The 15,718-nt window shown below is 38.4% G+C and overlaps 1 protein-coding gene across 8 annotated transcripts in view; it reads left to right on the top strand.

Moving 5' to 3' along the window:
• LOC144313014 (uncharacterized) overlaps positions 1-3,540 on the top strand; it is a 146,267-nt gene extending 142,727 nt beyond the window's left edge. For 2 of the 8 annotated variants that reach the window (XR_013378660.1, XR_013378667.1), the window contains one exon: positions 2,543-3,540. The gene's annotated coding sequence lies outside the window, so the exon portion shown is untranslated. The remainder of the gene's footprint in view (positions 1-2,542) is intronic. The other 6 variants (XR_013378663.1, XR_013378666.1, XR_013378670.1 and 3 more) reach the window with 5 other exon arrangements.
• The last annotated feature ends 12,178 nt before the right edge of the window (positions 3,541-15,718 follow it).

Raw genomic sequence — 15,718 nt, 5'->3', positions numbered from 1 at the left:
TTAAGTTAACACATTGGGGTGCCTGGTGGCACAGTTGGTTGAGCGCCCCACTCTTGGTTTCAGCTAGGGTCATGATCTCATGGTCATGAGATTGAGCCCTGAGTTGGGCTCTGCACTGGACATAGGGTCTACTTGAGATTCTCTCTCTCTCTCTCTCTCTCTCTCTCTCTCTCTTCATATGCATCTCCCGCTCATGTGCATTCTCTCTCTAAGATGGATAAATAAATCTTTAAAAAAAATAACACATCAACTCTGTGTATATAATTACTGTTTCTTGAGTACTCAAAAGTTGTTTTTCTTGAGTGGGCTACCCCCTTCATGGTCTTTTCTTTATTAAAATGAATATGATCATCTCTTTTTGCCTTAAAAGTACAAAGGAAAATTTAAATTCAGCACATGCCCTTCTGTTGTTTCAGTTCATTTATGAAGTGAATGGTCACTATGTGCTAAGTCTGGGAAATAATCTGATTCATCTTTCACTCCAAGAGCTTTTCGCCAATGGGGACATAAGCTACAATTGCATATAACTGATTATAATACAAAGCAGATGAAAAACAACATCTATAAGAATGACCCAAAGTGCTGGTGCTATAGGGAAAAACCTGATTTCTAGAGAGAGGTTTTAAAAGTTGTATGGATTTGGTTAAATAGCATACTCCATGCAAACAGAGCACCAAGGCAAAGAGTGGTCTGCTCTAGCTGGAAGATACTTCACATGGTGGAAGTAGAGGGTACTACATGACTGAAAAGATAGGCTGAGGTTACATCAGGAAGAAATTTGAAAGCAAAACAGGCAGAACAAAAAGCCAACAAGAATAGAAGAGCAACAACTTCTGGTGTGACATGTCTCCAAAGACAAGGGAAACAAAGGCAAACATGAGCTTTTGGGACTTCATCAAGATAAAAAGCTTTCAGGATGCCTGCATGGTTCAGTGGTTGAGTGTCTGCCTTTGGCTCAGGATGTGATCCTGGAGTCCCGGGATTGAAATCCACATCGGACTCCCCATGGGGAGCCTGCTTCTCCCTCTGCCTATGTGTCTGCCTCTCTCTGTGTGTCTCTCATGAATAAATAAAATATTTAAAAAAAGATAAAAAGCTTTTGCACAGCTAAGGAAATAGTCGACAAAACCAAAAGACAACCTACAGAGTGGGAGATTTTCACAAATGTTCTATCAGATAAAGGGTTAGTATCTAAAATCTGTAAAGGACTTCTCAAACTCAACACCCAAGGAACAAATACTCTAGTCAAGAAATGGGCAGAAGACATGAACAGACATTTCTCCAACAAAGACCTACAAGTGGCCAACAGACACATGAAAAAATGCTCCACATCACTCAGCATCAAGGAAATACAAATTAAAACCACATTGAGATACCACCTCACACCCATCAGAATGACTAAAATTAACAAGTCTGGAAATAACAAATGTTGGGGAGGATGTGGAGAAAGGGAAACCTTCTTGTACTGTTAGTGGGAATGCAAGCTGATACAATCACTCTGGAAAAGAGTGAAAATGGAGCTACCCAGCAATTGGACTACTAGGTATTTACCCAAAGATACGAATATATTGATCTGAAGGGACACTTGCACCTCAATGTTTATAGCAGCAATGTCCACAAGAGCCACACTATGGAAAAAGCCCAGATGTCCATCAACAGATGAATGGATAAAGAAGATGTGGTATATATAAACAATGGAATATTACTCCGCCATAAAAAAATGAAATCTCGCCATTTGCAACAGCATGGATGGAGCTAGAGGGTATTATGCTAAGTGAAATAAGCCCATCAGAGAAAGACAATATCATGATTTCACTCATATGTGGAATTTAAGAAATAAAACAGAGGAGCATAGAGGAAAGGAAGGAAAAATAAAACAAGAAGTAATCAGAGAGGAAGACAAACCATAAGAGTCTCTTAACCATAGGAAACAACAACAGCTGGAGGGCAGAGGGGTGGGGGATGGGGTAATAGGGTGATGGGCATTTAGGAGGGCATGTGATGTAATGAGCACAGGGTGTTACATACAACTGAGGAATCGCTGAACTCTATCTCTGAAACTAATAATATACTATATGTTAATTAATTGAATTTAAATTAAAAAAAAGAAGAGACACTTTTTTTTTTTCCCTCTTAGAAGATTGTCTCATAATTGTTCTTATGATAGAAACAATAGGGTTCTGGTGGGGAGAAACCTCACAAAATGTCACAAATAAGATGATGAAAATAATAACTTAAGTCTCACAATGACTCCATTGTCTTCTAATCCACATTTTACAAATTGAGAAATTCGTCTTAGAGAGGGTAAATATTGCCAGCTTCATTGACATGGACTGAATTGCATCCCTCACAAAATTTGTATGTGGATGCTTTTCCCCATCCAGTATGGTGGTGCTTGGAGGTGGGGCCTTTGGAAGGTGGGTTTCGATGAGGTCATGAGAGGGGGTCCTGGTCTGTTGAGATTCATGGCTCTAATAAGAAGTGACATCAGAGAACTCTGTCTCTCTCTGTGTCTCTGTTTCTGTTTCTGTCTGTCTCTCAGAGCTCCTACAAAGAAGATGCCATGTGAGCACAAAGCAAGAAAGTAGCCATCTACAAGCCAGGAAGAGAAATCTCATCGGAAACCAACCATGCTGACATCCTAATCTTGGAGTTCCAACTTTCAGAACTGTGAGAAAATATTGTTTAAGCTATCCAATCTGTTTTGGTTATGGTGGCTCAAGCTGAGTAATAGACTCATGTGGCTGGTAAGTCTGGGTCAAAACTCAGGCTTGTGCTTTTAATCTCAAGATTAAATAAAAATAATATAATCTACCTTCCCAAACTAAGATAAATAATAATAATAATTGTAATAATAGAAATAATAACTAACATGTTCTAAATACGTGTATTAACTCATTAAATCCTTAGTATAAAGTTATGAAGTTGGCTCTATTATTATTGTTTAATATGCTCATAAAATAATTCATTATAAAAGTAAAATTCAAACCTCAAAATAAATAACAGAGAGTAATTAATAACCTAAGTGGAGACAGCCTTTTAACAATGGTAGATTGCATTCAATATAGGTACACAACTCTAAGTGAAGTTTTTTTGTTTTGTTTTTTTGTTTTGTCTATAATTAATTCCTAAGCTGACAGTGTCCCTGGAACAACATTTTTGTAATCTCATGCTTCAGATATTAGTGGTGAGAAATTATAATGGCTTTGAAATAGAAGAATCCAGAATGTGCGACAGGCATACACATGGGACACAAGTATGCAGACTGACTGGCTCTTAGAAATGTTTATCTGTTTAGAAACCTGAACTTGAAATTTTGCAAGAAAATTCACAGTAAGATGCCTGACCATCTGGGTGTTCTGAAGCACACACAGCAATCACACATTGCTAATGATCTGTCTAGAGAATAAATTATCTTATTTAAATAAATACCTGTCACAATAGAAAATTTGCCTCAGGGGAAAGATATGCACATATTCATCAAGTTGGGAGGATTATGAAAGGACCAGAAAAAGCATAATTAGTGGGAATAGAAAATATAATGATATGAGGGAATGTGTGAAAGAACAGTTCTTATAAAAGTACAACATTATGAAGGATCAGTTCAAACAGAATAAATCAAAGATTTACTTAATCAAATTCACTTCTCTCTTCAAATTTTCCTCCCCCAGCCCACAAATCTTGTGAATTCTCTCATTTTAAATTGTTTTCTATATTCTTTGTTTCAGAAAAGCAGCATTTTGATTTTAGAGAAGAAAATTCTCCACCAGGTCCTTTCCTCAGGCCCACAAAAATAGTTTTTAAAAGTTAAACAATTACAGCTGTAATTCTTGTACAAAATTCATAGCTGACCCATCTTTTAATAATAACTGCTTTAACCAAACAGCTTCAGCACCTAGGAATCAATTCTTTGCTCAATAGTATCAACCAATGAGATGGATCTCTCACATCTATAAAGTATACCCAACAAATGAGTGAATTCTTACATTATAGCAGGATTAGATTAATCATAGAATAAAATTAGTACAATGATGTGAATTATATTTATAGATATGTCTTCACGTAATGAATACAATAAAGGACATTCCATTTCCCAACCTAAGTTCTAAAATAATTGAGATAAGACAAAAGGATCAACAGTTAGAGACCAAAATAACCCTTTTGTAACAGAGATCTGTAAGCCTATGGATTTCTCATACTGAACCCCAAGATTAGACAGACTTACAGATCAGCATGGGACTGGAAATAACTCTCAACCTGCAGGTATGGGGCTCTTCCTTAGATGAGCAGAGTCAAGACTGATTCTCTACAGGCAGTTAACTCTTAAGAAAAAAGCAAAGGAAGGATCTGAGTGACCCATGCCTCCTTCTCTATCCAAGCTCAACCATCACTTATGTCTGAGAGTGCACAGAACTGCTTACAGTATTAACCTGTGAAGTTCCTCTATGTGGAAGGAAACATCAGAAGCTAGGAAGAAGCATTTCCCTGCTCACTATATGTACTGGAATAATTTTTGAGATGTAATCTCTCCAAAGGATGCTTGAATAACAATGAGTTCATCCAGTCCGGGTCCCCAGAACCTCCCATGTCATGCAAAAGATAGTTATCTTATTTAGTGAAATTCCAAGAACAAATATTTTGTGATTGCAAAGGTATAATAAAAAATGATCAGACCACTTCCCATTCCCTAGGATGGCTATAGTAAAAACCACAAAAACTGATATGTGTTAGAGAGGATATGGAGAAATTGAATCATTGTGCTTTGCTGGTGGGAATGCAAAATGGGGCAGCTACAGTGGAGACAATTTCATGGTTTGATATTGTGTTTATAATAAGAAATATATATTTGGTCTTTGTCCCATTTCTGGCACAGAACCTCGAAAAGGCTTTTAGTTTCCTAAATGTTGAAAGCAACAAAGCTGTCTCTTGTTAGGTTAATGAGGTGAATTTTGGATCCTGTCTAAAAATGGGGGCTGGTTGCCAGGAGAACCAACCATGTGATTAGAAGATTGGAACTTTCAATCCTATCTCTCAGCCTCCAGGGAGAGGAAGAAGCTTCAAGGTTGTATCAATCACCAATGGGCAACGATTTTATCAATCATGACTATGTAATGAAGCCTCCCTAAAACCCCAGAAAGACAGAGTTTTGGAGAGCTTTGAACACATGGAGGTGCTGGCAGAGTGGCATGCCCAGAGGGAGCATGGAAGTTCTACACCCCTTTCCCTAAATTTGCCTTATGTATCTTTTCCATCTGGTTCTTGAATTATATCCCTTTATAAAAAACCAGTGATCTAGTAAGTAAAATGTTTCTGCTCTAGCAAATTAATTGAACCCAAGGAGAGGGTCATGGGAACCTCTGATTTATGGCCAGTTGTTTAGGACAGGTAACAACCTGGACTTGTGGGTTTTTTTTTTTTTAAGATTTTATTTATTTATTCATGAGAGACACAGAAAGAGAGAGAGACACAGGCATAGGGAGAAGCAGGCTCCATGCAGGGAGCCAGACGTGGGACTGGATCCTAGGACTCCAGGATTACACCCTGGGCCAAAGCTGGCGGTAAACTGCTGAGTCACCCGGGCTGCTCTGGACTTGTGTTCTGAAGAAAAGACTCACAACAGCCATACTCTCAATTTCCAAGGGGAAAGAATACTTTATTGATATTATAACAATCTAATAGAAGCAAGAAGAAGAAAAGAAAAATCTGCACATAGATAAGGGCAAGATTAAGCAATAAAGAAGAATAAGACAAAGTTACATCAAATTGGGTACTTAGAACATCCCACCTCATTAGCTGGGGAAGCCCCGTGGAGACAGCCAGGTTGGAGTCCCCACTGAGAAGCCTGGGTGGAGTGCCCTCTCCTCAGGTGAGGCTTCCAACTGACTATCCTTATTAGGGCTGTATTTATGGGGCAAATGGCTGGGTCTGAAATTAAACATTTGTTTGCCTACATGTAGCTTGGAATGAGGTACATTTCTATGTTATCATGTCTTTACATTTTCAAGGAGCCTTTTGCTTGCCTCCCCTCCCAGATTCCACCATTCTGGGGGGCCAGGGCCACCTGGAGCTGGAGGGGATAGAAGGCAAGATTTATAGCTCTTGGTGTCCAGACCAGAAGAGCCAGTTGTGACCTGGAAGCCAGCAAATGTCAACTAATCAAGCTCCTGAAGTCACTTGTGCAGCACAAGGCTCCCTAGACTATGGTGATCAATTATTTAGCCAAACACCAGTCTAGATGTTGTAGCAAAAGTATTTTTCAAATGTAATTAACACTGAAATCAGAAAACTGAGTAAAAGAGATTACCCTTCATAATGGGAGTGGACCTCATTCAATCATTTGAAGGCCTTGAAAGCAAAGACTAAGGATTCCCAAAGAAGAAAACATTCTCCCCAAGTAGGCAACATATAAATAAGACTTGCCTGAGTTTCCGGTCTGTCAATCTGCAAAATTTAGACTCAAAACCACAACGCTTATCTGAACTTCCAACCTCCTGGCCAGGCTTGCAAATTTCAGACTTCCCAACTCCCATAATCCTGTGAGCTAATTCTTGAAAATAAATCTATGTATATATATGCCCCTTTATAGAGAGAACCTATTGGTTTGATTTCTCTGGAGAACTCTAAGAGAGTATATACCCAAAAGAATTGAAAACTGACACTCAAATACTTGTAATAAATGCTCCTAGCAGGACTATTCATTATAGCCTAAAGGTAGAAACAGCCCAAATGCTCATCAACAGATGAATGGATACACAAAATGTGGTAATCCATACAATGGAGTATTGTTTAGTCATACCAAAGAATGAAATACTGATATATAATTCAACATTGGTGAACCTCAAAAACTTCTCTAAATGAAAGAAGCCAGATGCTAAAAGTCTTATATTTTATGATCCGTTTATCTGAAATATTCAAAATAGGGAAATCCATAGAGACAGAAGAAAGATTGGTAGTTGCCAGGGGCCAGGGATGAGGGAACTGGAGGGGACTGCTTAGTAGGTACGTGGATTCTCTTTGGGGTGACAAAAGCATTTGGGAACTTGATAAACGTGAATGTTCTAACTGCCACTGAATTGTATGTTTTAAAATGGTTCATTCTATGTTATATGAATTTCACTTCAATTTCAAAAAAAAAGTAGAACTTGGTGATGAATTAGACATATATGAGCAGAGGACAGGGTGAAGATGAAAATGAAGCCCAGGTTGGTTTCAGGCTGAGTGATTGGGCCACCTATGGTATCATGAATAACACCAGGAACTGTGAATTCAGAGAACAAGGAGGAAATGCGGTTTCATACATGTTGACATTGAGCTAGTGGGGTATTCAAGTGGAAAGATGCTGAAGGTGTTTGGAAAACTTGAAGCACAAGGTGGATGACAGATTAGTAAAAGTTGTAACTAGATAGGGAAAGAGTCTTGTGAATAGAACTCTGGCTCCCCACTTTCCACCCTTGGACATCTCATTAGTCTCCTGGTATTCTTTAAAAAAGGGCACCGCCAGAAGCACAATTAAAAAGCTACTGGTGGCTCTGGAAAAAAGCATAAAGGATTCAAGAGATGTCATGACTGCAGAATTTAGATCTAATCAGGCCGAAATTAAAAATCAATTAAATGAGATGCAATCCAAACTGGAGGTCCTAACGGCGAGGGTTGATGAGGTAGAAGAACAAGTGAGTGACATAGAAGACAAGTTGATGGCAAGGAAGGAAGCCGAGGCAAAAAGAGAAAAACAATTAAAAGATCATGAGGAAAGGTTAAGGGAAATAAATGACAGCCTCAGAAGGAAAAATCTATGTTTAATTGGGGTTCCAGAGGGAGCTGAAAGGGACGGAGGACCAGAAAGGGTATTTGAACAAATCATAGCTGAGAACTTCCCTAACTTGGGGAGGGAAACAGGCATTCAGATCCAGGAGATAGAGAGATCCCCTCCTAAAATCAATAAAAACTGTTCAACACCCCGACATTTAATAGTGAAACTTGCAAATTCCAAAGACAAAGAGAAGATCCTTAAAGCAGCAAGAGACAAGAGATCCCCAACTTAAATGGGAAGAAATATTAGGTTAAAGAAGACCTCTCCACAGAGACCTGGCAGGCCAGAAAGGGCTGGCAGGATATATTCAGGGTCCTAAATGAGAAGAACCTGTAACCAAGAATACTCTATCCAGTAAGGCTCTCATTCAGAATAGAAGGAGAGATAAAGAGCTTCCAAAATAGGCAGAAACTGAAGGAATATGAGACCACCAAACCAGCTCTGCAAGAAATATCAAGAGGGGACTCTGTAAAAGAAAGAGGAAGTCCAAAGAAACAATCCACAAAACAGGGACTGAATAGATATTATGATGACACTAAATTCATGTCTTTCAATAGTAACTCTGAACGTGAATGGGCTTAATGATCCCATGAAAAGGTGCAGGGTTTCAGACTGGATAAAGAAGCAAGACCCATCTATTTGCTGTCTATAAGAGACTCATTTTAGACCTAAGGACACCTACAGCATGAAAATGAAAGGTTGGAGAACTATTTACCATTCAAATGGTCCTCAAAAGAAAGGAGGGGTAGCCATCCTCATATCAGATAAATTAAAGTTTATCCCAAAGACTGTAGTAAGAGATGAAGAGGGACACTATATCATACTTAAAGGATCTATCCAACAAGAGGACCTAACAGTCATGAATATTGACTGAATGCAGAGCATGAATATGCCCCTAATGTGGGAGCTGCCAAGTATATGAATCAATTAATAACCAAAGTTAAGACATACTTAGATAATAATACACTTATACTGGGAGACTTCAACACGGAGTTTTCTGTAAATGACAGATCTTCTAAGCACAGCATCTCCAAAGAAACAAGAGCTTTAAATGATACACTGGACCAGATGGATCTCACAGATATTTACAGAACTTTACATCCAAATACAACTGAATACACATTCTTCTCAAGTGCACATGGAACTTTCTCCAGAATAGACCACATCCTGGGTCACAAATCAGGTCTGAACCGATACCAAAAGATTGGGATTGTCCCCTGCATATTTTCAGACCATAATGGTTTGAAACTAGAACTAAATCACAAGAAGAAATTTGGGAGAAATTCAAACACGTGGAGGTTAAAGACCATCCTGCTAAAAGATGAAAGGGTCAACCAGGAAATTAGAGAGGAATTAAAAAGATTCATGGAAACTAATGAGAATGAAGACACAACCATTCAAAATCTTTGGGATACAGCAAAAGCAGTCCTGAGAGGGAAATACATCGCAATACAAGCATCCCTCAAAAAACTGGAAAAAACTCAAATACAGAAGCTAACTTTGCACCTAAAGGAACTGGAGAAAGAACAGCGAATAAAACCTACACCCAGCTGAAGAAGAGAGTTAATAAAGATTCAAGCAGAACTCAATGAAATAGAGACCAGAAGAACTGTGGAACAGATCAACAAAACCAGGAGTTGGTTCTTTGAAAGAATTAATAAGGTAGATGAACCATTATCTAGCCTTATTAAAAACAAAAGAGAAAAGACTCAAATTAATAAAATCACAAATGAAAAAGGAGAGATCACCACCAATACCAAGGAAATACAAACGATTTTAAAAACATATTATGAGCAGCTATACGCCAATAAATTAGGCAATCTAGAAGAAATTTCTGGAAAACCACAAACTACCAAAACTGGGACAGGAATAAATAGAAAACCTGAACAGACCAATACCCAGGGAGGAAATTGAAGCAGTCATCAAAAACCTCCCAAGATACAAAAGTCCAGGGCCAGATGGCTTCCCAGATAGAAAAACGTTTCTATCAAACGTTTAAAGAAGAAACAATACCTATTCTACTAAAGTGGTTCCAAAATATAGAAAGGGATGGAATACTTCCAAACTCATTCTATGAGGCCAGCATCACCTTAATTCCAAAACCAGACAAAGACACCACCAAAAAGGAGAATTATAGACCCATATCCCTGATGAACACAGTTGCAAAAATTCTCAACAAGATACTAGCTAATAGGATCCAGTAGTACATTAAAAAGATTATTCACCATGACCAGGTGGCATTTATTCCCGGGATGCAAGGCTGGTTCAACACTCATAAAGCAATCAATGTGATAAATCATATCAACAAGAGAAAAAACAAGAACCATATGATCCTCTCAATAGATGCAGAGAAAGCATTTGACAAAATACAGCATCCATTCCTGATCAAAACTCTTCAGAGTGTAGGGATAGAGGGAACATTCCTCAGCATCTTAAAAGCCATCTACGAAAAGCCCACAGCAAATATCATTCTCAATGGGAAACAATGGAGCCTTTCCCCTAAGATCAGGAACACGACAGGGATGTCCACTCTCACCACTGCTATTCAACATAGTACTCGAAGTCCTAGCCTTAGTAATCAGACAACAAAAAGAAATAAAAGGCATTCAAATTGGCAAAGAAGAAGTCAGACTCTCCCTCTTTTCAGATGACATGATACTGTACATAGAAAACCCAAAAGACTTCACCCCAAGAGTGCTAGAACTCCTACAGCAATTCGGCAGTATGGCCGGATACAAAATCAATGCCCAGAAGTCAGTGGCATTTCCATACGCTAACAATGAAACTGAAGAAAGAGAAATTAAGGAGTCAATCCCATTTACAATTGCACCCAAAAGCATAAGATACCTAGGAATAAATCTAACCAAAGAGGTAAAGGATCTATACCTTAAAAACTACAGAACACTTCTGAAAGAAATGGAGGAAGACAAAAAGAGATGGAAAAATATTCCATGCTCATGGATTGGAAGAATTAATATTGTGAAAATGTCAATGCTACCCAGGGCAATTTACACATTTAATGCAATCCCTACAATCCCTATCAAAATACCATGGACTTCAGAGAGTTGGAACAAATCATCTTAAGATTTGTGTGGAATCAGAAAAGACCCTGAATAGCCAGGGGAATATTAAAAAAGAAAACCAGAGCTGGGGGCATCACAATGCCAGATTTCAGGTTGTACTACAAAGCTGTGGTCATCAAGACAGGGTGGTACTGGCACAAAAACAGACACATAGATTAATGGAACAGAATAGAGAATCCAGAAATGGGCCCTCAACTCTATGGTCAACTAATATTTGACAAAGCAGGAAAGAGTATCCACTGGAAAAAGGACAGTCTCTTCAATAAATGGCGCTGGGAAAATTGGACAGCCACATACAGAAGAAAGAAACTAGAGCATTCTCTTGCACCATACACAAAGATAAACACAAAATGGATGACCTGGAGACCCGGGATCGAATCCCACATCGGGCTCCCGGTGCATGGAGCCTGCTTCTCCCTCTGCCTGTGTCTCTGCGCCTCTCTCTCTCTCTCTCTGTGACTATCATAAATAAATAAAAATTAAAAAAAAAAGATTAAAAAAAATTCATAGGGAATTTCAAAGTTCCATAAATAATCAAGACATCTTTAAAAAAAAAAAAAAACAATTAAAAAAAAATCTTCTAACACAAAATGGATGAAAGATCTAAATGTGAGACAAGAATCCATCAAAATCCTAGAGGAGAACACAGGCAACACCCTTTTTGAACTTGGCCACAGTAACTTCTTGCAAGTTACCTCTGTGAAGGCAAGGGAAACAAAAGCAAAAATGAATTATTGGGACTTCATCAAGATAAAAAGCTTCTTCACAGCAAAAGAAACAGTCAACAAAACTAAAAGACAACCTACAGAATGGGAGAAGATATTTGCAAATGACGTATCAGATAAAGGGCTAGTTTCCAAGATCTATAAAGAACTTATCAAACTCAACACCAAAGAAACAAACAATCCAATCATGAAATGGGCAAAAGACATGAACAGAAATCTCACAGAGGAAGACATAGACATGGCCAACAAGCACGTGAGAAAATGCTCTGCATCACTTGCCATCAGGGAAATACAAATCAAAACCACAATGAGATACCACCTCACACCAGTGAGAATGGGGAAAATTAACAAGACAGGAGACAACAAATGTTGGAGAGGATGTGGAGAAAGGGGAACCCTCTTGCACTGTGGGAATGTGAACTGGTGCAGCCACTCTGGAAAACTGTGTAGAGGTTCCTCAAAGAGTTAAAAATAGAGCTACCCTATGACCCAGCAATTGCACTGCTGGGGATTTACCCCAAAGATACAGATGCAGTGAACCAGTGGGACACCTGTAATGTTTCTAGCAGCAATGTCCACAATAGCCAAACTGTGGAAGGAGCCTCGGTGTCCATCGAAAGATGAGTGGATAAAGAAGATGTGGTCTGTGTATACAATGGAATATTCCTCAGCCATTAGAAATGAGGAATACCCACCATTTGCTTCGATGTGGATGGAACTGGAGGGTATTATCCTGAGTGAAGTAAGTCAATCGGAGAATGACAAACATTATATGGTCTCATTCATTTGGGGAATATAAAAAATAGTGAAAGGGAATAAAGGGGAAAGGAGAGAAAATGAGTGAAAATATCAGAAAGGGTGACAAAACGTGAGAGACTCCTAACTCTGGGAAACAAACAAGGGGTGGTGGAAAGGGAGGTGGGCAGGGGGTTGGGGTGACTGGGTGATGGGCACTGAGGGGGGCACTTGATGGGATGAGCACTGGGTGTTATGCTATATTTTGGCAAATTGAACTCCAATAAAAAAAGGGCACTGCCAACTCCACAATGATTTCTGTGTAAGGCTACTAATATGATGGGCACTATGACCGCAAAAATATTGACTATAAAAGCATTTAAAACAGTAGCAGTATTTCTTACATTTATATTATACTAACATGAATACTGTATGCTATTCAGTAGTATAATACATACCTATTTGATTAGTATAACTGTAGCAATGATATCATATCTATTAAACAAATACTTTTTAGAATGGTTTTCCATCCAAAAAAGTGATTTGGGAAATTTGAGACTCCAAGCGATGCCTTGACCCAGATTGCACTGGTAGCGAGTGGTAGTCTGGCCTTCTCTCCTTCCAGCTCCTCTTCTCCTCATTCTTCTTTTAGAGTAGAATTCATCTTTTTGTCTGTCCTGTGTATCCATTCAAGTCCTTCCATTTGCCTTTGACTCAGTATCAAGTCCTAAAATACTAGATATTCGGAGCTATTCTATAATGTAGTAAGTCTAAAAATGCTACTTGCATCATATAGCTACTTTGTGTAAGTGCAAGATTTTAATTTAATTCCATACCTGCTGCAGAATTTATGCAGTATTACAGATAAATCTTTGGTCCACAGGGATATAACATTGAGTAATAGCAAGCATTTCCAACATTTTCCTTGCTTAATGATTCTTTTCTGTCAGGATCTAAAATAACAAGTTTTGAGCCAGCCTTAGTGCTAATTTTTACCTCTTGTGTGATTGGCCAGTAATTTATCATCTTCTACCCCAAGTCAATATGGGAGGATTCCCAATAATCTCTAGGGGCTTTTCCAGGGTGGCATCTTATGATCTCATTGTCCATTTCACTGTGGTGAAAGGTTAAGTTCTACTTAATAAACTCTATGTAAATTTGATTTGTTTAGATTATTTTTTCTGCACAAATAACCATATTTTTGCATGCTTATATAACAAGAAGGCTGATGTTGTGTTTGTCTAAAGATTATAGCTGTGGAAATAGTACTGAAAGCCTTTATCCCAGGGGCTTCTTGAACACTGTCAATTATATTCTACACACAGTCTTGGCTCTGTGAAAACTCTACATGTATTGTATCACAACATATTTTTTCTCTTAAATTTCAAACACATCTATAATCAACAGGATTGGTAATCCATGTGTTTTTCATTCATTTACCCTTAGCTTATATTATTATGTAGTTCATAACAATGTTAAAAGTTTTTTCAACTTGCAAAAGCTGCTTTTCCGAACTTCTCTTTCAGAAAGAAAAGTAAGGATTTTGCAAGAATATTGAAACTCAAATCTTCCTCTAACCTCCTGATCCTAAAAAGGGACCAAGTACTTTGGGAAATAAAACTAGCCAAATCTGTTTTCTCTTTTCCGTAACATATGTGATTTTTCAGAGGTCAAAGAGGCTGCTCTTTTGTGGACCGTTTTACTTATGAAATATGTCAGCATGCTAGGTACCAGGGACCGTTACAACCAGTGGAAGACCTTTCGTATCTTAATATTGCTGTCGAACTACTCCAAAAAGAAGTAGAAGAAGAAAAAAAAAAAAAAAAAAAAACAACAACCTCATTTTGAAGAAATATTTTAAGGCCATACTTATTTTGAAATACACTGAAAAATGGCCCTAGAGATCAAAATAAATCAAAACAGAGAAGTTTATTTAAAGTGTGCTTTATAAGTTAGACCTTAGTATTACTAAATTAGTGGAAGGTTAGCAAAATTCTGGGTAGCCGAAAGAGACGGAGACACAGAGACAGCCAATGACAAAGTTTTGTAAACAGAATTGCATGAATAGGGTCAGGACAGAAAGGAAAAATATGATATTGACATTTTTAGTGAAATGTCAGGGATACATTCAATAACAATGTACATGTTTTGTAAATTCACCCTTGGACCTCTTTGAACTATGTTGGGTTTTCCCTTTTCCAGGGGGACTCTTCTCAATAAAGCAATCCTTCCCCCAGTTCATTTCAGCAAACCTTTGCTCAGGATTTGCTGAGGTCTGTTATTATCCATCTTTAACAGGCATGCTGGCAGTGTCCAGAGGGACAAATACCAAAGGCCCAGATTCTGTCCTTGAGAATTTACAATCTGATAGAAGAATACAATAGAGTCTCAACTTTGCTGTCTCCTCAAATGTCAAATGGGAGCATCCTTGTGGATAATATCTCCAAAGGATATTTTGTGAGAGAGGTGATCCCCAGAGGTTATAGGATTCCACCCTTAAGTTGTCCATAACCTATTATGGATCTATCTTCTAAAACTTCACTTTCTCAGGGATCCCTGGGTGGCGCAGCAGTTTAGCGCCTGCCTCTGGCCCAGGGCGTGATCCTGGGGACCCGGGATCGAATCCCACATCGGGCTCCCGGAGCATGGAGCCTGCTTCTCCCTATGCCTGTGTCTCTGCCTCTCTCTCTCTCTTTCTGTGTGACTATCATAAATAAATAAAATAAAAATAAAACTTCACTTTCTCTATCGCTTTTCTTGGGTTATAATTGTCTGAAGTATAATGTTTACTTATACACCAATATTTTAGGAACAGAAATTTCCTTGCCCCAAGATTACCCAGATTTTTGAAACTTTGGCTCTGACTAACCACTTTCCTCAGTTTAAGTATCAGAGCCATGAAGGTGCCCTCTGTTGGAGTCTTCGTTAGCATGTTCAAAAACTTTGGTATGTACAAAATTAGCCAAGGAGCCTGGATACCAGAGCCTTTGGATCTTCTCAGAGATGGCTTACTTAGGCTTATGGTACAGCCTTTGAAATTTTGATAAATACTTGAGGAGTTTCTGATGTACATTAAGTCCAAAAGCCTTGCTCTATGAAACCATTTTCTATGGAATGCTCCTGCCCAGAGCAACAAATGTCTTTCTGTCTATACAAGAGAAGACAGTTCTCATGGATGTTTCTTTACTGTTATAAAATACATTCATAAAGTCAAGTGTAGCTTGGCTGGACAGTGTCTTCACATCTAACTCCCCTTCTGAAATATGGGAACTAACTATCATCCAGCTCACAGTTCTTTGGACTGGAACTTAATGCTAAACTTTTAAAATTAAGACTCTGTCTACCAGGCATTTTTGTCTTCCAGG

Source organism: Canis aureus, chromosome 4, assembly GCF_053574225.1.
Source record: "Canis aureus isolate CA01 chromosome 4, VMU_Caureus_v.1.0, whole genome shotgun sequence".
Taxonomy (NCBI): Eukaryota; Metazoa; Chordata; class Mammalia; order Carnivora; family Canidae; genus Canis; species Canis aureus.
This window is presented reverse-complemented; position numbering and strand designations above follow the sequence as displayed.